Source organism: Cibotium barometz, chromosome 41, assembly GCF_041138505.1.
Source record: "Cibotium barometz isolate CiBa-2024 chromosome 41, ASM4113850v1, whole genome shotgun sequence".
Lineage (NCBI taxonomy): Eukaryota > Viridiplantae > Streptophyta > Polypodiopsida > Cyatheales > Cibotiaceae > Cibotium > Cibotium barometz.
In genome coordinates, this window is record NC_141086.1 from 11,829,402 (window position 1) to 11,851,532 (window position 22,131).

Genomic DNA, 22,131 nt, shown 5'->3' on the forward strand with positions numbered 1-22,131 from the left:
GCTTCTCCATTGACCGATATCTCACCAAACAAGAATAAAAGTTCAAATGGGATGAAAGGTGTCAGTTAGCTTTTGACACTTTAAAATCTAAGGTTGCTAAGAATTATATTTTGAAAATACCAAAAATGGGAAAACCTTTTGTAGTAACTTCTGATGCTAGTGGAACACAAATTGGGTGTGTTCTCTTTTAAGATGGACGAGTAGAAGAATATCTCTCAAGGAAACTTAGGAGCCATGAAGAGAAGTATCCTACCCATGACCATGAATTGGCCGCAATTGTGCATGCCCTTAAGCATTGGAGACATTTCCTACTTGGTGTTAACTTTGAACTTCGGACTAATCACATTAAGTTTAAAATATCTATTCACTCAACCTTTGTTAAACAATAGGCAAAGGAGGTGGATGGACCTCCTATGCGAGTATGATTTTGAGATCAAATACATTGAGGGTAAGGAGAACAAGGTGGCTGATGCTTTGAGTAGGTGACCCTTGATTAATTCCTTGATTGTCATTTGGTCGAGCATAATGGAAAACATTAGAGCTGAAATTGAGAGAGATCCCTTTTATGTGAGCATCCTAGAGAGAATTGCCAAGAATCCATCTGAGAGGGTTGAGGGAAATTATCATTTGAGGGGAACTTCTAATATAATGAGAGACTTTGTGTACCTAGTGAATCATACAATAAGGTCCAAAAATCTTATTTTTGGCTTGGTTTGAGGAGTGATTTCCAACACTACATTAGAGAATGCTTGCATGGTCAACAAGTGAAGATTGAACAACATAGAATTCCAGATCAAATACAACCAGACATTCCTTTTAGGAAGTGGGAATCAATTTCAATGGACTTTATCACTAAATTTCCCACTACTAGAAGAGGACATGACACTATTTTTATGGTTGATCGTTTGACGAAGATGGCTCACTTCTTTTCTATGAAGAAGACAGATGGTGCTCTGGAGGTAACCAAGTTGTTTGTCAAAGAATTTTTTTGTTTGCATGGTATGCCTCAAAGTATAGTGTCTGATAGGGATTCAAAGTTCACATCTAATTTTTGGCAAGCCACATTCAAAGCCATTGGTACTGGGCTTAGGATGAGCACCACATTTCATCCTCAAACAGATGGGAAAATTGAAAGAGTAAACTGAGTGTTACAGGATATTATTAGGATGTAAGTCAATGATAAGTAAACTAATTGGATTAAATTCTTACCTTTGGCTAAGTTTGCTTACAATAGTTCATGGCATAGCTCCATCCAAATGACACCGTTCGAGGTTGTTTATGGACAAAACTATTATACACATGTGAACTTTTCAGACCCAAAGAACCGAGTTGAGGTTTTGAAAGAGATGCTTGAGAGGATGGATGAGGAAGTCAAGAGTATTAGGGAGTGTAGCAAGAAGGCTCAACATAGACAAAAACTCTAATATGACAAGAAACATGCACCTAGTGAGTTTAAAGTCAGTGATATGGTATTTTTGAAAATTGAAAGTCATTCCTAAGAAGAGTAACTTGATTCTTGGGAAGGATAGGAGACTATCACCCCGTTTCCCTGGTCATTTTAAAAAACTAAAGAGAGTGGGAACATTGGCTTATGAACTAGAATTTCCTAGCAATGTAAAACTGCATCCTATTTTCCATGCAAGTTTATTGAAAAGTTATGTTGCTAATCCTTCTCATGTTTTGCACGACAAATTTAGGATTCAAGAAATGGGAGTTTGAGGGTTTTGGATAGAAGAATGAGACAACTTAGAAATAGGACTATAGTAGAAGTTTTGGTTAAGTGGGATGTATATCTTTTAGAAGATACTTCGTTGGGTAGACTTAGATTCATTACATGCATAGTTTCCTTCATTTAAACTCTGAGGGCAGAGTTCTTAAAGAAGGGCCGATTATGATGCTTCATAATTTTGTATAAATATTTTTCATAATTTCTTGTTGTAAAAAGTGTGGAGAATGTTTTGTTAGGACACCTAACATGTTTTGACAAAATTTTGTGTTATAAAGTTTTGGTTTTGGTCATTTTCAGTTAGTCATTTTTCTGTAATTTTTTATTAGCCTAGAGGTGGAATTAAGCAAAGTTTTGTATGAGAGAGTTTTTATGTTTTGTATATAGAACAATTTCTCTTAAGTGAAACCTTTGTGATTCACATTATTTCGTATCTATTTTTTGACTCCAAAGTGGGCTTTGAGTGGTTTTGTGCTAAAAATGTGCCTAGGTTTTTGTGTCAAAACATTGCAGTTCCTAAACAGAGGTCAAGAATGAAGATTTAGCCTTCGATGAAAAGATAAAAAGTTGAAGAGAAAGATTCAATGTTCAAGATAAGCTATTGAGCATCCTCATCGGATCACCAAGGTGCAAATGGTGCATCACAGAAAAAGAGCTATTTTCCCAGTGTTGAAAAAAAGAAGAGGTAATCTCATAGGAATGATGATCGCATATGAAGAAAGCTTCCCGAACACACTTTTTCCAAAAAAAGGTGACATCACCAAAAATATGGCACATGGATTGAGAAAGCTCCAAAAGGGGCTACTTTTGGCTTTTGACATGAAGAAGGAGAACACACAAAAAAATCGAAGAAGAGATTGAGAGTGAGTGCTAGTGGGAGTGCGAGTGAGATAGCTCCGGGGTGGTTCGAACTCTTTCCTTCAAGAGTGCGTCATATTAGATTATTGTAAGATTTCTTGATATATTCAGAATTGTTCTCTTTTTGCCTCAAATAAGATTGTGCAAATTTCTATTTTTCTTGAATTGTATTGTGATTATTGAGTGGGAGCATCACAATGTTGGTTATATGACGTGAATGTAGGGAATGTTGGAGTGGAAAATTGCATAGCTTCTCGTATGTTGTTGCATGATGGCAAGATGTAGTCGATTATCCCATATGCAAAAACATGAAAAGTGGAATAGCCATTTGAATTTCATGGTAGTACCTTGTCTCGATTTTGTCCACCTTAGACGTATTGTTTTAGGGAGGGGTGGTGGGGTAGAAGATTGGAGCCTACTGGTGAAAAGTGGAAGATCCATTATAATGGCATGATATTTGTTATGTCCTCTTAGATCCCTTGTTTTAGAAAGGGGTGGTGGGGTAGAAGATGTACTATGAGGGTAGCCACCACCACACACCCTAGTTCTATGTGGAGGTGGTGGTTTATGGTCTCATGTGTGTTGCCATTGCTCGGGTCCATGCACTTCACCACCCCAAAATATTCTCTGTGGAGGTGCTACTTTATAGTCTCCTCTTTGTTGCCATTACTCGAGTGCATGCACTTGTCATAGTTTTGGGTACAAATTCAACAATTGTTGAATTATATAAATTTTCAATTGTACTGACCACCCATGAGTTAGTGCAGTGGATAAAGGTATTGATTGAGAGTCCCAAGGTCATGGGTTTAAGCCCTCACTATGCAAAGCGGCGGCACACGTGGGTGTGTGTGTTGTGTTGTACTTTCTAATTCCATCAAAATTCCCAAAAAAAATCATAATGGTTATTTTTGAAAAATCTAGATGAGAAAATTGTCCACAATTATAAACAATGGCCAAAAACTATATTGGCATCATCAATTTTAACTATTCTTCATCAGAATCTACACCATAGGTATCTCTATCATCATGCATTAGGAGTGGAACTTTGCAAGTCTTCAAGACTGTAGGTACATCTCCCTTGGGATAGTTTGGAGGATACTATCTATCTCATGGGGTTAGTTAAAAAGCCATTGGGATAGTTTGGAGGACACTATCTATCTCCCCCACCGATCTATCTCCTGGGGTAGCCACTATCTATCTCCTAAGGTAATCACTATCTATCTCCTAGGGGAATCACTATCTATCTCGCGGGGTAGTTAATATCTAGAAAACCCATATAGAGTGCGTATTCAAAAGGTTCATTAAAAAATGCCTCTTATTTTTTATATCTAGATATTACCCTTTGTTATTTTTTTGTAATCTTGATAGAGCCCTTTTGTGTAAATTTTAAGATGATAAAAATACCCCTTATTTATCAATTGTTTTTTTTCATTTAGGTGTGTGGTCCTTCCCCCACTCCCTTACCTACTTGCACACGGGGATTCCACCTGGCTACACACACTTCTCTATTATTTTTCCACTTTTTTAAATTTAGAAAACACTTTTGTACGTATATTTTTTGTATCTAGATGAAAATAAAATCCCTTGTGTGTTTTTAAACACATTTTTCACTTCGAGATCTATTTCCTTTAGAATGTGAACCTTCATGCAACATATGTTCTTGCTAACCATTGGCCCTGAGGACAAGGACATATAATATTCGAGCTTAGTACTAGTTTAGGTGATTTCACAACATCGATTGAATGTGCATTAAATTGCTTGGCTAAAAGGAGCTAGGTCTTCAAATCTAATATTTCATATGAAATTAAGGAGAAGAATGATGTGTGTGCTAAGCATGAAAGCATGTTTGGTTACCATTTTTACTATTACAGGCGGGTCTTTTTGTGATGCTTTATTCGACAAAAATGAACATGTAAAGAAAATCTAAAACCGTTGATATTCACATTGATACAAGTGTAAAGAAACTCTGAAACCATCGATACACATTGATACAAGTGTCGGTATCATTCCATCAAAATTTTCATCAAAACTTACACTGAAGAAATCGTCAAAATATGGGTTGTAATTGTCAAAATATTTCTAAATCTTGTGACATTCTCGCACGATTGACCACTCTTTGCTGGAAGCATGAAGCATGAATAGAATGCCCATTATGCCAACAAAAGTGAGTGAGTGTACTATTAATACTTATGAAGTACATGTGGAAAACATCCTAGCCACCACTCCCAAGATGAGATCTCCCTAATGATGTCCATCTGCTTGGTTGTAGCCTCCTCCTGTTGGCTTATACCTACGGGGATGTGTATTGTGCTTCCCACACTCCTCATCCCAAATCTCTTATACACAATGCCATGGATTTTCTCCCCCTATACCCTGCATGTAACTTCAATGTGTGGCACTTCTTCATTACATTCACCATGTGATCTTTAATCCATCTAGGATGGACATCTTGAATGCCTTGTGGTGGACTAAACTTACTCTTGATTTGATTGATGACTCAGAACTTATTTGCTTTATCAAGTTTATGCGATGTAGTCATAAAGTCATGGCAAAGACTATATGAAATAACTCATGGATTCGAGTCTTCATATTATTGCCAACATCATTGAGAACCACATTTCCCTCCACTACTTGGTATTGGGAACGAGCCAGGATTGGGGGTAGAGGGGTTTTTCTACTAGAGCATTATTGAGTAGGACATCTTCAAAGTTAGCACAAAAGATCATAGGTGGTTGATTGTAATACAAATTGATCCATGCAATAAACAAATATTTGAAGATATGAAACTATTATATGAATTAGAGATTGAAGAACCCACTCAAGAAGCAAAGAAGCCAATATTGATCTAATTGAACAACTAGAAGAAGGATCAAATGAAGGTATAGTAATTAAACAACTAGAACTTGAACTAAAAGCAAACAAAATGGATAACACTACAACACATCGGGGGCATAACAATGTTTTTTAGTAGCATTTTGGAAGGGGCAGTGTCAGGGCTTTTAATGTTGTTGAGAATTGAAAAACTGCTGTGCCGTGTGCTTTTTCACTGCTAAAAATGTTGTTCAATAGCATTAACCCTCTTCTTTTACCGTCGTGCGTCAATTTTATCATTTAAATGTCCTAACCTTGATACCTTGGGATTTTTTACATGTTCATATCTAATCTATCTCTTCTACCTCTCCTCCTACTCTATCTTCCTCAAGCTCAAGCAAGGTAGGTCTTCTCTTTTTCTTCATCTCCTATGCAAACAATGTTTCCATGAAAGCTTTACTACAGTGAGTATTTTCCTTCTCTTTTCTCTTTTTTAAGTTTTTCTTTTCTTCTTTTTTCCTTCTCATTAAAGCTTAACCCTAAGCCTTGTTGGAAATAATCCAAACATAAACCCAATATTAAAGCCTAAGGTTCAAAGGTTATTGTTCATGTAACTCCAACATTGTAAAAGGCATAAAAATCCACTCAAAGGGGTGAGAAGTACGTGCCCTCCTCTGTAGAGAATCAAGGAGAAATATGGGGGTAGTGCCCACCTACATTCTCTCCACCTTTCCTATAATCACTTCACCTCTCCACATTCCTCTCTCCACCTCTCCTTACATTGCTGCATTGCAAGCCAAACATGAGCAAGCATTAGGCATCATAATCACTGCTTGATGATGGTTACATTCATTACATTGATGATGGTTACATTCATTACATTGATGATGATAACACTGCTGCAAAGGCATGGGAGACACTTGAAAAGATCTTTAGTGCTAAGGCTAAACACTCCAAAATTAGCCTTAAAATGCAATTGTACGAGCTTAAAATGCAAGATAGTGAAGGTGTGGCTTCACTAATCAACATACTTAAGAGTCTTATGACTCAACTTGTATATGTGAAGGCTCCAGCACTGAAGAAAATGCCATTGACATACTGTTAAAGGCTATGCCTTCAAAGTTCAATCAAATAGTCGCTTTGCTTAAAGAGAAGGAACCCATTCCTTCTTTGGAAAGTGTGATTAACTCCCTGCAGGAAGAAGAGAAGAAGTCGGTCAAAGATGGTTTTGCAAGTGCCTATGATGTCTCCTCTAACAATGTGAAGAAAAAGTGTGCAATCTGTGGAAGAACGATCATCTTACTAAAGACTACTTCACCAACAATCCATGTGTGTATTTGTGTATATGGCCTCAAAAAGGTTCTGTACAAGGCATTAACAAACAATACATCACTCAACACCATTCAGAGCACATTAGAGCACAGACTCTAATTTATCATGACAGCATAATGATTGCACAAACATTAAGAAAGACATAATAAACACTAAGCAAAGACATAACAGAACTCCTCCTTCATTCATTAGCAATCAAAATTAACATATTCCCTAGATACAACTGTCAGGGAATAACCACTCCGTTCAGATCCCAAAAGGTACATCCACACGTAACTAACCCCTAGATACAACTCTTAGGGAATAACCACTCAGTTCAGATCCCAAAAGGTACATCCACACATAACTAACCCCCAAGCCCTTTGACTAAGGTCTAAGAATTACATAAGAAATCCCTAACACTTGGCATAGCCTGTGGCTAAATTTTTCCCAAAAATTTGACCTGAACCCATCAATCCCTGATCAGCAAAATCTGATTTCTGCAAATTTAGAATACATCCATATGGCTTCATATAAGCTAAAAATGAAGAACCATAGATGAATAAGGATATCCATACTCCAAGAACATGGAATAGGACATAAGAATCTGCATGACTCTTCAGCATCTGCAACATATCTTGATGAAAATCCTCCAACATCTTCAACATGTATCAAAAATGGCACTCCAATGTACTTCAAACAAGTTAGAATCATTATCATCATGAACAGTTGGTTAATTGAAACCATTGCATACATCTTTGGCTTCAAAAACTGATTCAGTAAATCAAAAATATGCTTTAGGAAATTGCATTTTGAAAATTCTGATTTGAAATCTGAAATTCTGAATTCTGAAAATCTGCATCCTGTAACTCTAAAATCTCATGTTCAGATTTTGAGGTTCCAATGGGCCAATAGGATTGATCCAAATGTTGGGATGACAAAAATGCAAAGAATAAAAGAAAATACCCCAAAAATGAGTAAATCCTCACATAAGATGAAGAGTTGACCGAGTAAAAGGTTTATTAGTTAAAAATTGGGATATTTTAGTAAAATGATGAATTTTTGACACCTCAGTAATAAGGAGGGAGAGCCCCATCAAGTAGGCACCTTTTTTACTATCATTACTTGGATTTATTAATTCAAAAAAATGAGATATTTTTATCTCTCCTCTCTCCTGGTGCAAAACTGGATCACTAATCCAAATCTTGTCCAAATTGGGTCACACTGAAGCTCGAAGGCTCTAGAACCCAGTTGGACTTGGTTAGTGGCCTCCCTCACCTATAAATAGACCCTCATTCCTTTGTATTTCATCTTTGAGTGGTACCATGCCAGTATTATCTCTAAATTATTATTCCTCTAATTTGCCTCTTCTCTTGGGAGCTTTGGAGATGACCCGAAGATGGTCCACGTCAGTGCCAAGCTAGACACTGAGTTTCGAGAGGAAGTCCGGGTGTTGCTCACTTCCTTGAAAGATGTGTTTGCATGGAGCTACACCGAGATCTCGGGGGGGGGGGGGGGGGGGGGGGGGGGGTCACTCATAAATATGTAAGCGTAGCATGTGGGTTCAACACACGGAATTTTTAAAATCCCTTTTTTTCACATTTTTTACATACAAAAGGGTACCATTTAAAGGGTGTATTCACAGGCTGAATAGAAAAAGGGTATTTTTTATTCATGAAAAATTCACAAATAAGGGATTTTTTAAATAGACCTTGACCAATGTGATACAAAGGGTTTACTTATAGTGAGCCCCCTGAAAGCGAGATGAAAGGGATTGATCCCAGATTCTACCAACACCGGATCATTCTAAAGAAAGATGCCATCTCCAGCTGGCACAACAAAGATATCGGATGAACCTGAACTATGCCAAAAGAGTGAAGGAAGAAATAGATAAGCTTCTACAAGTCGGATTCATATATCCAATCGATCAGGCAACATGGTTGTCCCCAATCGTGATTCTACCCACAAAAAACCAAAAGTTAAGGGTCTATATAGATTACCAGAAGCTGAATGTAGCAACCATCTCAAATCCTTTTTCCTTGCCGTTTAGAGATTCCATGCTTGATGTTGTGTAGGCCATGAGATGTACTCATTCCTAGATGGGTTTAGTGCATATAATCAAGTTCAAATGGCCCTGGAAGATCGGGAGAAAACAACTTTCATCAAAGAATGGGGAGCCTTTGCATCGAATGTCATGACCTTTGGTTTCAAAAATGCTCCCACCACATTTCAGTGCATGGTCCAATAAATTTTTTCTGATTTTCTGACCGCCTTCATGTGGGTATTCATTGATGACTTTAGTGTTTTTGGCAAAACATCTCAACATTAGATGCACCTATAGGTGTGCTTGGCCAAATGCAAACTCTCTAGATAAAGCCTAAACCCAGCCAAATGTGTCTTTGCTATCCAAAGTGGAATGCTATTAGGCTACATCATTTCCAAGGAAGGAATAGCAATTGACCTAGCCAAAGTTGAGGTGATCCAGAAAGCCCCAACTCCAACAAATGAGAAAGAGCTGAGAATATTTTTGAGGCAAGTTAGATGGCATAGTCGAATGCTCAGATACCTCCCCCATGTAATTTAGTCCCCTTAAATAAAAAGATGGTGCAAATCAAAACACCTCTAAGCAAGCGATTAAGGTAGGCAAATTTCACCTAGATAGTGGAATGCGACATTGCATTCCGGCATCTCAAAATCATACTGTCAAAAGCACCCGTTATCTAGCCCCAAACTAGGAACGAGCTAGGAACTACTCTTTCATGTCTTTGTAGATGCCTCTAATGTTGCAATTGGTAGTGTTTTGATGTAAGAGGCCAATAAGAAATGGTTTTAGCCTATCGACTATGCCAGTCGAAGGCTCTCCAATGCTAAGCAAAACTACTCAACCACACTCAGAGAATCCCTTGGCATGATCTACTCAGTTACCAAATTTTGGCACTACTTACTGGGCAATAAGTTTACTTTTCATGTGGATCACTTCGCCATGCTATATTTGGTAGATAAGCAGAGTCTAGCAAGAAAACTAGATAGATGGATACTAATACTTCAGGAATTTGAGTTCACAATAGTGCACACCCCAGGTGCCAATCATACAGTGGCAGATTATCTATCCCGACAGGAGCTCGGACAAGCCCCAAGCAAAGTAGCAGATGACCTCCTAGATGCTAAGCTATTCACAACTGACATGCATGCATTCATTCCCATTCGCCAGACATGGTATGATGAAATGCTAAAATTTGTTGTTACAGGTCTGATGGATGATAACCTTTCCAGAGATCAACGAAAACGGATTGCCATCCAGAGCCGACACTACCAAGTCAGAGTCGGCCAACTATACAAGAAAGGGATTGACCAAATCCGTCGGGGGTGTATCCCACCACATAAGCAAGAAGTCGTCCTCAGAGAAGCTCACCAAGGAATTAGTGGAGGACAATTTGTCAAAGAAAACACCATAAGGAAAATCCTCCAAGACTCTGGTGGCCGACAATTCTTGGTGATGCCTACAGGAGACGGGCCAAAGAGTGTGACGTATGCCAACATCTTGGCCAGCAAATAGATAAAGATAGGATGCCACACAACCCGATCCTCCACCTAGAACCATTTCAGAAATGGGACCTCAACTTTGTTGGCCCATTTAAGCCCCCAACCTGTTTCACCGGTCACACAAACTTGTATATCGTAGTGGTGGCTACAGACTATTGCACCAAATGGGTAGAAGCCCGTGCTCTCCGGGATAATACAACACAATCAACTACCAGATTCATCTATCAGATGATAATCACTCATTTTGGATGCCCAATCGAGTTGATTAGTGACCAACATAAGCACTCTGTCAATGATGTGATCAAATAACTGGTCACACAACATCTCATCATTCATAAACGTTCCACAGTGTACTACCCCCGCAAGCCAATGGCCAAGCTGAGTCAACCAACAAAATCCTTAAGAAGATCCTCACAAAGTTGGTTAATCAAAATCGCAAGAGGGGGACAAAAAGTTATATTCCACTTTATGGGCATTCCACACAGCCTACAAGATCTCGACCGGAATGACCCCATTCAAGCTAGTATATGGCACAAATGTAGTCGTACCAATGGAATACCTAATACCAAGTCTCCGTAATGCCATTACTGAAAAGTTAAGCTTGTAAGAGTCCCTATAGCATTCCCTGGATGAGCTCCTTGCGCTAGATGAAGCACACTTCAAGAGTTTTTTCATCACCACAGTGATCCAAAAAAGAAGGAAGAAATGGGTTGATTGCCACTCCAAGTTTCGCATGTTCAAAGGAAGAAGATCCAGTCCTATTATTTCAGTCTCGCATGGGTCCACATCCTAAAAAACTGAAGCTCCGGTGGATAGGAACATTCTAGATAGTTGAAAAATTCTATGATAGCACCTTCCTTCTCGGCACACTCAACGATGAACGTTTCCAGAAGCCAATCAATGGCTACCACCTACGACCATACCACACGCCAATGCCACCGAATCCCCTCATTAAGGCAATAGCACCAACAATCCACTACCTGAGCATCCATTACCATCATGACATCACCCCTCTCCAAACAATCATGAAAGATTTCCCTAAAGTGCAGAGCGACATGACGCAGTCTCATCAAGAATTTTCAACCACTACGCACCAATGCTACATGGTTAATCTTTTTAAATCTCCGCAAGATCCAAGTAATCTTGGTGTATCTATCTTTTTACATGCAACACCCCTTCTCAGTCCAAACCATAACCCTTCGCCTACAACAACCTTATACATTATCTCTCGCCTTCCAATACTTTGCACACAGCCATGAAGAATACCATATATCTACCCAAGGCCCAATTCCTGACCCTAGAAAACCCAACCCCCATAACCAAAACTAAAGTACCACCCATCTGTACACCCACACTCCATGAGGTACAACACACTCCCAAAATCCAATAGCCCCTAGTTCTTACTTACACAAGCCGAAGTTACCATTACCCTGAAAAAGAAGCCACCACCTACGGCAGCTGTCTACACCCTCAAAAGTATCTACAGTGAAGTCTAGTAATCAGGTAACAGTAGTAAAGAGCCTTACAACAAAGGGAGAAGCCTAGAAAAAAGCAATGAAACAAATGGCCCAATGTGAATAAAAAAAGCGGCAAGAAAAACTTCACAGCAAAAACATCATGGCCAAGTAGTGGACCTTGAAGAAGAGGACTGGGAAGTGAAACCCGCTTGGTTGTGATTAGGAATGAGTTTCACCCAAAAATTGGCTTTTAGTGACACAAGAGCTAATCAAAATCTAATGTCCTATGAGACATGGCTCTCCCTCAGAAGGCCACCATTAATGAACACCCCAGCCACCACGGTCACTACAGTTGCCTCACAATCAGTTCAATGTCTAGGCATAATCACAACTTTGTTCCACATTTGCAATAACCCCTTGGAAGGGAAGTTTTATGTAATGCCTACAGGAACCATGAGTGAAAAAATTCTTCTAGGGCGTGGATGGATGAGACACAAGCACTGTCAAATTGATTGGGATGCAAGGATAGCCACCCTACAAAACTGGCCTCTAGCCAAGTTACAATCTTAATGAGAGATGAACAACCCTTGTTCTCCAATCACCCACCCGAAGTTGATCACGCCCCTCCACTAACCACCATTACTCTACTCTTCGACCAACATAGAACCATGCCGCCCAAAAAGAGGCCTCTCCCCACACAACGCATAACCAATTGCCTCATGAAGCCTCATCAAACAACATGCTCTGCAGCTGCCCACACCCACATTAAAGAAGCCACCACCGCCGCTGCTACCCCCACTAACAAGACTAACCCACTAACCCGAGTACAACTTTAGCCTGAGGCACATAATGCAAGAACCCTCGCACCTGGGTGCCCAAAAATCTCCTTGCAGCCCAAGGATATTACAAAGGTGCTACAACTGTGTGGATTCCCCGAAGATCCACTTCCCAAACTCACACCCTGGCAAAACTAGCTTCTCGTACCTCTAGACAGCCCCCCATTCGACAACCACAAGCCCACAAGGTACAGGAGAGCCTTCCACTTCCGGAAGGCCGAACCATCATTGTCAAAAACCTCAGCCTTGCCTCGCAACTACTTACATATGGATCCCTAAGCCTCTCTTCCAAGCTCAACACTTCTATAAAGGCAATCAACAAATTTGGGTCTCGTGACAACCAAGGTACACCATCCCTACCACTCCTTTGATTCTAGAATTGCAAAAAATTCAATGGAAGCCCACGATAGCTTCCATTGCCACCACCACTACTAGTCTGTGGGACAAGGGGAAAGCAAAACTTCAGGAGGACACCTTGACCATCCAACCCTAGTCCATTGTCCCTGAGAGTGAAATACCTTGGACTTCGGCTACTCCACCACCCCTTATCATCTGACTCCCTTGGCACAACCGCAATAAACCCCATCCTTATCCAACCCCTGTTGCTCCCTCCATGGAAGCCTCCATGCTTCCGATGTAGCTACCAACCTCACTAAAACCTACTTGGAGCCGCCTTCTCACTCTAGCAAATTGGGTAAGGAGTCGGTAGTACAAAACCTGCAAATTGGGTGCTAGCTACCTAGCCTTAGGGTACAAAACTTGTGCCAAAAAAAAGATGGTGAAGACATGGCCGTACCCTCACGAAGCCACGATCATACTTTCCTGAAGCCACCATCGTACCCTCACGAGGCCACAATCGTACCTTCTTTCTCTGCTATGACACAGTCGTTCTCTTGTCCAAAATCTAAGACATGCCCATACGCTCACCAAGACACGACCATTCCCTTGTCACTGGCTTAGCTACTGTCGTACTGTCCTCATTGTGCTTAGCCACGGTCGTACCTTCCTCAAGCCATGGCTAAACCTTCCCTGGAAATCTATAAAAGGGACGCACCACTTCCATTTCACTAGCTTTTCTCTCTCCCTTAGCCAAACTATTGCAGTTTTTTTCTATCGAGCTTTCACCCTTACTTTCCAGGCTTCTATCTTTAGCAACATTGCTGCCCCTACACACTTCGACTTCTCCTATGAGGTTCTCCCTCGTACACCACCCCAGAAGAAGAAGCACCCCATTGGTGGCTGTACCCTCACGCGCGTCCATCAAGGAGTACAAGTGAACTAGGCCGACTATCTAGATAAAAAGCTCCATGCAATTTGTGCAAACCCCTAGGGAAAACTCGCCGATGGTTCACCCCACCAATGTCCCAAAGCCTTGCACCGAGGCCACTATGCTCACAAAGATACATGCTTCATCTCGACAGATATGAGTAGGTGCCTGATCTAGCAATTGTGTCCACCATTTTCTTCCTCCACTTAATTATCACACCTCAACAAAGGCCTTCCTAGATTGGAACCACTACTACAAGGGTAGCCAAGGCCTCGTCTTTGACCTCAGTAAAGGCCCAACGTTGAAGTGGTTGTTTGGCTACTACGAGCACGTCTAATGGATGCCCACCTGATGCTTGCAGACCTTCAAAGATATGATGAAGACCATCTTTTGGACCAGCTACAAGGTCTTTCATCAATCCCCCCCACATTCCAAGTCATGGTACAACTTCATCCGCACCTACTCCATCTACTACCGCTAAGTACCCTTGCTTGCTCCGAGGATGGATCTAAATTAGGGAGGGGGCTATGTTAACCACACTAGTTAACATCATTTTCAAGCGTGGTTATGCTTCTTGTAACTCATTATTATGTAACCATGCTAAGCGCTTCATGTAAAAGAAATATGCGATGCCCAAGCTTATGCCTTGTGTAATGCCGATCATCACACAGGAATGAGCCTAGGTGTACATAGAGCTAGGAAATCAGTTTTGGGCCCCCAATTGTAAATGGGTAGTTAGCCATTATAAAAAAAGATCTCATGTATATAAGTGATTTATGAAATATGAAAAGGGACAATTTCATTATCACAATTGAGTTTTTCCTGAATCTCACTCTCTTGTGGCTGTGGTGGTAGGCTTGTGTTAGTGAATGCATGCTTGCTTGCTTGTGGGTATGTACATGTGGATGATGATTCTTGTCTTGCTCTCTCTTCTCCCTCTTTTGTCTTCTTCTTGAGATCACTCTTGCACACACAAAGGCATTGAGTACAGGTAGAGCTCTCCATAGCTCCCTTGCTCTTTACTCTCTCTACCTAGCTTGTGAAAGCTCCGTTTGGGTGACACAAGTGGAGGTGGAGTAAGCCCTTAGCAGCCTCACATTGGGGACTTAACCCTCATTAGGGTTGGCTAAGTGCTAGTCTCCGAACCAACCGTGCATGGTCATCCTTCTCTTCTTCTCTCCCTCTCTTGTGCAAGGTAGAATGTTAATTTCCTTAACACATATGCCCAAGCTCGGCATGCGAGAGAGGCTAGAAATAGGAGATAGTATGTGAGAAAAACCCCTAATCCACTACCCGGACTACCCCTGCGAGGAGAGGCCATTTTCAAGATTTAAAAAAATAAATTTCAATATATGAAATTAAATATTCAAAGAAAATAGAATAAACAAAGAATGTAGGGCGAGAAAATAGGAACTATCTACCCGGTTCCTAGGTGTGCCGGCCAATGTTGATGAAGTGCGTGTTGGCGACGAATCCAATGATGACGTTTTTCTCTGCTAATATCTCCTTATTTATGTGTGTAGGAGTACATGGAGTTAAATAGACCATTGTTGGTTAGAAGGCCATAAGGATTCGGATCCCCTGAGTGTGCGGTGCCCTTGCGCTCTTCGCCTTTTTAAAAAAATTTATTTTTTTACTAGAGGGTTGCACCACTGGACGTTGCTGGCCGCAAGCCTAGAGTGGGGCTTATGGCACCTTATCAGAGGGTGTCACCCCTCAACTCCATTTGGCATAGGCATGGCCAAGGGGGATCAACGATGGAGTAGGTTTGGGAGTCGCATCTTGACATGAGGGGCGTTGATCTTGGCGGCAGGCATGCCAGTTGAATAATCTCGGGCTCAAAGTAATCTCGGGTTGGGGCAGGCAGGGGGTGGCGAATCTTTTCGGAAAATAAAGAGAATTGAATGCATTGGTATCATTTTGAAAAATTTGAAAAGAGTCCATATTTCTTTAAATGATATTTATTAAACATCATTACATGGACATAATGCTAGCCGCCACTAAGTAATCTCAGGACAATAGTAATCTCGGGATAATAGTAATCTTGGCCCATCATAATTTTGGGAGGACTTCATTGACATTATAGTCTCTCTCTCTCTCTCTCTCTCTCTCTCTCTCTCTCTCTCTCTCTCTCTAGCCAATACATTGCAAAAAGTGGGGAGGAGAAGAACATTCCATTATCTTATTGGATCTAAAGATCAAACTACCACTTGCATTAATCTGTCAAGAAGGTATTTCTCTTAGCTTAATCTTTCTAATACATTGAGCTATACTTTTGGTTACAAGCATTGCCAAAAAATACCTTGTTTTGACATGACTTGATCTCCAATGTGATGTGCATTATCTTTAAACAATTTATAGTTTAGCGTATTGATCAATTTGATAATGAAATTCTTTGTGTTTGACATGATTTTATTTCCAATGTGATGTGTGTTATCTTTAAACAATTTATAGTTTAGCATATTAATCAATTTGATTGTGTATGTGTTGATAATAATGTAGTCTTAAATGTCCACAACGATGGATTGGCTAGTTGGAGATGAGGATAGTGATGATGCAAGTAGTGATGATACAAGTACTGATGATCTAAACATTGAAGACCAATGTCAAAGTGGTAACAACCATGATACTACAATGGAAGTCTCAGAAAATTTCAAGGTTGTATGCAATCCAAAGGAGCATTTATCCTGTATATATTTCTCTTTTAGAGAGGAGCTATATCACTTAATGATAAGAGTACTATAAGATGATGTGTCCGTAAGCTTAGAAATGCTAAAAAGTCATGATGATAGAGGCATGCTTGATTTGAAAAAGTGTGAAAAATGAAAGATGAGCTTTGCTTGGGAGAGAGAGAGGATGGTTTTCTTTGTATTTGTTTGAAGAGGCCATTTAAGTTAAAGATTACATGTATTGAGGAGTGGGAAAGCATTGTGAAAGCTGCACATAGTGTCAAAGGCTCAAGAGAACACAAAAGTGCAAATGCCACGCTTGAAGCGATCAAGTAAACATGGTGCATTGACATCAGAAGGCATGGAATACCCTCATCTTACATCAAGGAGTTTATTAATACATGTACATGTAATCATAGCAAGAGTCAACAACTCCCTTTAATTAGGCATCACAAATGGGATCTAAACAAGGAGCCATTATATGCTATACATACAAATAGAGCTAATGTAGACATGCAATTGAAGAATATAATGATAGAGCATATGGTGAGACTAGTCATGGTGCGGTCATCAAAGAGACACTTCTTGCAAGTATGGTGACTTGCAAGATGAAGAGCGGTCATTCTCTTTGATTCTTCCAGATGCAAATGAAATTCAAAACATTTTTGCATCTCAAGTAAGGATCTTGCTCATGTATATAGAACACATGCCAACCGAGTTATTGTTACGTTAACTCCCTTGAAACTTTCCAATAATTCAAGTTTTTGGTGTTTTAAATTTCTTATTTATACAGTCAATGGTACTTATGCAGTTCTAGATTACTTTCACAACAATGCCATGCATGTCTCTATTATACATAGTAATCTCGAGCTGTGAAAGTAATCTCGGGGACCCGAGATTACTTTCACATCCCGAGAATGAAATCCTAAGAATGAAACGGTGCACTCAGGTCTCTGTGCTGTAAAAGTAATCTCGGGCTGTGAAAGTGATCTCAAGAACCCGAGATCACTTTCACAGCCCGAGATTACTTTTACAGCACAGAGACCTGAGTGCACCGTTTCATTAAGTAATCTCAGGCTGCGAAAGTAATCTCGGGTTCTCGAGATTACTTTCACAGTCTGAGATTACTTCATACAACATTGTAGTTTAGGTCAATAAACATAATTGACAATAGAGTTAATAGTTGAGATTACTTTTACAACAATACACTCAGGTCTCTGTTGTAAAAGTAATCTCGGGCTGTGAAAGTAATCTCGAAAACCCGAGATTACAGACCAAGATTACTTTTACAACAGAGCACTTGGTATCTGTTTCATTAAGTAATCTTGGACTGTGAAAGTAATCTCGAGTTCTCGAGATTACTTTCACAGCCCGAGATTACTTTATACAACTTTGTAGTTTAGGTCAATAAACATAATTAGAAAAAGAGTTTCTAGTTGAGAATACTTTACAATAGGGGTAATAGTGTGGTAAGTAATAGATGTAAAATCTCATACAAAAGATGTGGAATCCATAGAAGATATAGAATGTCATAAATAAGATCTGGAACCTCAATGACCGTCTCTTTTACAACACTTATGGAAAAAATATAAAACCCAAAACCATAACTTGCATTTGACAAGATTTTGTGGCTTATGAGAGAAAAGTTTGGGAGCCCTAGCTCACACTTAATGATTATACTAGGGCTTTGGACACATTTCGGGTAATTTGAAAAGTGTGTCTGTCCTAATCAATGTCTGGCTATAACTTGTGAAACCATTGAATTCCCAAAATAATATCTTCTCCTACAAGAGGGGCAACCATAAAATCTTGCACTTGAACTCAATGCCCTAAATCACTAGTTTAACACCTTGAGCTTCAAACTTATGCTCGTCGTCATGCCTGTGCTAAATCTCTCTACCTTCTTGTCTACCGAAAAGAGTCAATGGGAACCGGGCTCACTGAGTGCCCATTATTCCATGACTACATCCTTCGTGCTGCCACCACTGTCAAACAAGACAACGACTCTTTGGCGACCTATGTAGCCAAACGTCTTGAACAATTCATTAGATGAAGACAATAAAGGTGAAGACGAAGTTGTTTGGCATCCTCGACATATTTAAAGCTTCTATTTTACACACTTCTATGTAAATCAAAATATCTACACACTTATACATGCACTTTTAGCACTTGTAGGTCTACCTTGTCAAACACTTTTCAAATTTTAAAGGCCGGGAAAATGTTACTGTAAATATACACTTAGGCTTCACATGCATGCCCAACCACCCAATCACTGGACACTTGCTTCATGATAAGCAAGTGCCTCTTGTAACCTCTCACTCGATCTATATATCTATCCTCACCATTGTACACAAAATATCACGACCCATACAAACTATACATTTTGTAATCTGTTGTGTCATTGTTTTTCTCGTCTCTATGCTTGTCTCTTCTCTATGTGTAGCCATGGAGTTCAATCCACCTCCATCACACCATCACGAACTCTTACACAGTGGGCCGGTAGATCTAGTGATGATCCCACAGAAACCTATGCAGAGCAAAGAAATCTTCACTCGAAGAGCCCTGTCCGGCTGCTTATGCACATAGCATGCCTGGGTCACTTACAAGATTTCTAACTGCACCCATTTTGCCTAGTTGAGTACAGCGGCCCTATTTTTGTGACACACATGTAGGAATACGTGTGAATGCAAAATGGAGAAGTTGATTGTCCCTTGACGAAGTTAACTTGGCAATATAGAGCCCCGACCCACCCATCTAGGGGGATGTGTTTCAAGTTGCTGTCCTATGAAAAATAGCAGAAGAATTATTTGTCTGTCACAAAGGCAACCCTTTACATAAATGGCAATATTCTGACTATCATTGCTTTTGCTAATGTGGAAAGAGGTAAACATTGCCAGGGTGGAAAGAGGTAAACATCGACATGACAGCATGGCTTTGCGCAGATACCTACTGTAACAAGTAACCCCTCCGAAACTTCCGTATATGAGCAATTTCAAACTCCATTTGCAAAGCATCTATACCCTCGCTATTATTTATTTATTTTTTGTCAAATTTCCTTACTGTTGTGGGACTACTTATTAACGAACCTGAGATTTTTCCTGGTGTCTGCCCTTAAGGATTCTTTTATTATATATTTTATTTATAAGCAAAACCCGGTATATTTTTTAACGTTCAATTTTTTTTTTAAAATGGAGCTGCCTTGGTCCTCTAGTGTAAGCTTTCTGGATAATGCTGGCTGCTGATATTGGGTGAGCGTAGGTAACGCGGTGCTTCCACCAACCACATTGAATGCTCTAGATACAGCCAACTGATAGGTTTGTATCCAACGATATCTCAAGTTCAGTCAAGACTCAAACCTTCATAGGTGACAGAGAAACCTAGGTTCCATGGAAGCTTCACACCTGCTTCTTCTGTCTGTCTTGGCATTTTTCCTCTTCTCTTCTGTCTCACAAGCTTATGGGATCCCTTTACAGAAAGGTTGGAGCTTCTCTACTGACCTCTCCCGAGCCTCCCGTTTGCCTCGCAATGCGTACTCCGCTCCTTCCATAAGCCTCTTCACTCCTATACTCAGCTCAATCAAATTCTCCTCCGGAAAAGGCTTTTCCCTTGGTTTCTTGAGCTTGTTTGATTCTCCAAAGCAATCTCCCACTAGAATTTTTCTCTGAATTTGTTTGGGAACCAACAAGACTGACTCGCTGGGCAGGTCCTTTGCTGTGCCGGTGTGGAAATGGAATAGCCAGAGGCCATTGAAGCAGGTAGGGCAATCAGGGTATGTTTCTTTCGTTATGGATTCAATCAAGGACTTGCTGCTCAAAGATGGAGGTGGGGGTGTTGTGTGGAGGGTGAACAATGTGGAGGCTATGGAGATGCAAGAGGATGGCAATTGGGCTATTTACAATGCTCAGAATGACGTGGTCTGGCAAAGCTTTGATCATCCAAGTGACACTCTCTTGCAAGGGCAAACCCTAATCTTGGGAAAGAAGCTAGTAAGCAACAACTCTCTTTTCACAGCTGAGGTGATGGCAGGGGGCATTCTTTTCTACATGAATTCTGAAGCACCTGCCCGCTTGGCATATTGGGGAGTTCCGATCAACACGAGTGTTGTGGATTATGTTGCATAGCACCCCTTTTATCTCTCTAAGGACCCGTCTGTCAACCTGACTGCATTGTTTGAAGATTTTGTCTACCCACCAGGAAGCAAAGGTTTCATCGAACCTTATTCTATCCCAAGGGGAGAAAATTTAACTCTGCAAGCGGCTTGCACTAGCTCTCAGTGGCCAAATTTTGGCAACACCTACCTGAACTCAACTTTCAATTCGGACTTCTTGAATATGGCCGATAATGGATACCTAGAAGGTTACACTTACCTTCACCAACTTGGAAACCATTACCTCTTTTCATCTCAGTCTGGTCTTAGCTCATGCCTGGCCCCTAAATATAACTCGTGTGGAGCTTATGGGATCTGTTCCGCGTTCCTGTTTGGCACCCAGCACACGTGCCATTGTCCTGCTTCGCCTGATAATCCGGAGCTTCTCAATGTATTCAACCCCACTAATCCCTCTGATCCCACTCAAGGTTGCACACGTGCCATCCCTTTGCAATGCTCTAGCAATACTAATCATTCCCTCGTTGAGATCACGAAGACCGCCTTCATATCCATTCATCCCGTCTTTGAAACCACCTTCATGCACAACACACTCCCTCTTCAAGAATGCATTGCTCACTCCTTGGATCAATGGCTGTTTAGCATAAATAAGGACAGGCTGCTGAGTTGGACTACTCGCTTCCAGGTGGCACTCGGGACAGCACGTGGGTTGGCGTATCTGCATGAAGAGTGCCCGCAGCCCATCATCCATTTTGACGTGAAGCCTCAGAATATATTTAAATTGTCTGATTTTGGGCTGTCCAAGAAGCTGGTTGCGAGGGAGTCTTCTTTTGTGATGACTGGCGTTAGGGGTACCCCGGGTTACCTTGCGCCCGAGTGGTTATCACAGTCCTTGGTTAGCAAGAAGTGCGACGTGTACAGCTTTGGCATGGTGCTTCTAGAGCTTGTGGGCGGTAGGAAGAATGCTGTCCAATCATTAGTGGGCTCTGACGAATGGTATTTCCCCACGTGGGCGGCCCTCAAATGCAAGCAAGGGAAACTGCTAGAGCTTGTTGACAAGCGCTTAAACGGCTTGTTTGATGAGGAGCAAGTGAAGCGAATTGTCCACGCGGCCTTTCTTTGCATCCAAACAGACCCCAACTTAAGACCCTCCATGGGGTCCGTTTGTAAAATGCTTGAATGAGTCATGCCCTTAGGTGAAGAGGCCCCTTTCACACTCGGCTTGGGCCCCTCTCCCCTGAAACACACTTCTCGCTTGCGAGTTGTAGCACTCTCAAAGAAGGACGTTGATAAATGGTAAATTCTCCCTTCCTCATAGAAATTCATCCTCCTTTACATTATTTTCCATGTCTTTGATCATTTAAGTATCATTGTTATGATCCTTGGTGCTGGGTTTCATTATGGCTGAGTCTGCCTTGTATCTCCGGAGCTCCGACAAAAACTCAGTACATAGACCTTTGTATAAATGTATATTGTGCGTATACGCATGAGGGGTGTGTGTGGGAGCATATATTTATACCAAGTTCTAGACCCACTATTAGGCATTGA

At 40.7% G+C, this 22,131-nt stretch overlaps 1 pseudogene; it reads left to right on the plus strand.

Annotated features, from left to right (window-relative positions):
• Positions 1–19,864: 19,864 nt before the first annotated feature.
• Positions 19,865–21,883, plus strand: LOC147614682 (uncharacterized; annotated as a pseudogene).
• Positions 21,884–22,131: the final 248 nt, after the last annotated feature.